The sequence below is a fragment of the Lottia gigantea genome (assembly GCF_000327385.1).
Source record: "Lottia gigantea unplaced genomic scaffold LOTGIsca_33, whole genome shotgun sequence".
Lineage (NCBI taxonomy): Eukaryota > Metazoa > Mollusca > Gastropoda > Lottiidae > Lottia > Lottia gigantea.
The window spans coordinates 2,440,084-2,441,914 of NW_008709110.1; the positions used below are offsets into that span (position 1 = coordinate 2,440,084).

At 33.5% G+C, this 1,831-nt stretch overlaps 1 protein-coding gene across 1 annotated transcript in view; it reads left to right on the forward strand.

The window, feature by feature from the left end:
• Positions 1-1,831, forward strand: part of LOTGIDRAFT_120226 (hypothetical protein) — a gene marked incomplete at both ends in the record, with an annotated part of 13,931 nt that overhangs the window by 2,323 nt on the left and 9,777 nt on the right. The window lies entirely within an intron of this gene.

A 1,831-nucleotide genomic window follows, 5' to 3' on the forward strand; every position in this document is an offset into this window, starting at 1 on the left:
AATTCTTGAGGATTTTAACGAAACTTGGTATGGGTGTTCGTTATCACCCAAGGATAGACCCTATTGAAAATCAGCAAAATCAAAAAATATTAAGTATGAATTATTGCCCTTGTTCTTGAAAACGCGTTCAATTTTTAGCTCGTAAACACTCTAGAAGGCATAATTCTTGAAGGATTTTAACGAAACTTGGTATGAGTGTTCGTAATCACCCAAGGATAAACCCTATTGAAAATCAGCGAAATCGAAAAATATTTAGTATGAATTATTGCCCTTGTTCTTGCAAACGCGTTCAATTTTTAGCTCATAAACACTCTAGAAGGCACAATTCTTGACAGATTTTGACGAAACTTGGTATGAGTGTTCATTATCACCCAAGGATAGACCCTATTGAAAATCAGCGAAATCGAAAAATATTAAGTATGAATTATTGCCCTTGTTCTTGAAAACGCGTTCAATTTTTAGCTCGTAAACACTCTAGAAGGCACAATTCTTGAAGGATTTTAACGAAACTCGGTATGAATGTTCGTAATCACCCAAGGAGAAACCCTATTGAAAATCAGCGAAATCGAAAAATATTTAGTATGAATTATTGCCCTTGTTCTTGAAAACGCATTCAATTTTTAGCCCATAAACACTCTAGAAGGCACAATTCTTGAAGGATTTTAACGAAACTTGGTATGAGTGTTCGTAATCACCCAAGGATAAACCCTATTGAAAATCAGCGAAATCAAAAAATATTTAGTATGAATTATTGCCCTTGTCATTGAAAACGTGTTCAATTTTTAGCTCGTAAACACTCTAGAAGGCACAATTCTTGAAGGGTTTTAATGGAACTTGTTATGAGTGTTCGTAATCACCCAAGGATAAACCCTATTGAAAATCAGCGAAATCAAAAAATATTTAGTATGAATTATTGCCCTTGTTCTTGAAAACACGTTCAATTTTTAGCTCGTAATCACTCTACAGGGCACAATTCTTGATGGATTTTAACGAAACTTCGTATGAGTGTTTGTAATCACCCAAGGATAAACCCTATTGAAAATCAGCGAAATTGAAAAATATTTAGTATGAATTATTGCCCTTGTTCTTGCAAACCGTTCAATTTTTAGCTCGTAAACACTCTAGAAGGCATAATTCTTGACAGATTTTGACGAAACTTGGTATTAGTGTTCGTATTCAACCAAGGATAAACCCTATAGAAAAATCAGGGAAATCGAAAAATATGTAGTATGAATTATTGCCCTTGTTCTTGAAAACGCGTTCAATTTTTAGCTCATAAACACTCTAGCAGGCACAATTCTTGACAGACTCTACAAGTCACAATTTTTTTGTTCATAATCACAATTTACAATAGATGTCATTATTTTCCTGAGAAACTATTTTGGTTAACAAATAAGAAAATTTAATTTAATCATTTAACATGTCCCTAACCAGCCACCATACATGTACAGCATCATAAGATACTATAGATAGACCAAGTGGAAAATCCAAGACAGATATCCAATCATAGCTTAGTCATGTGACATCCCAAGATGCAGCAGTTTATCTGATTTCATTTTATAAATGTCATTCAAGAGAAAAGGTTTGCTTAATCATTTCATTTTCACCAATTGTGCTGATACAAAAATGAAATTAAACATGGGTCATAGGGGAAAGGTTTGGTTTCTTGGAAGATTGAATTGAGTTGCTGGATAAGTAGGCTACTATAGGAAAAATATTTAGTATGAATTATTGCCCTTGTTCTGCAAACCATTCAATTTTTAGCTCGTAAACACTCTAGAAGGCACAATTCTTGACAGATTTTGACGAAACTTGGTATGAATGTTCGTAT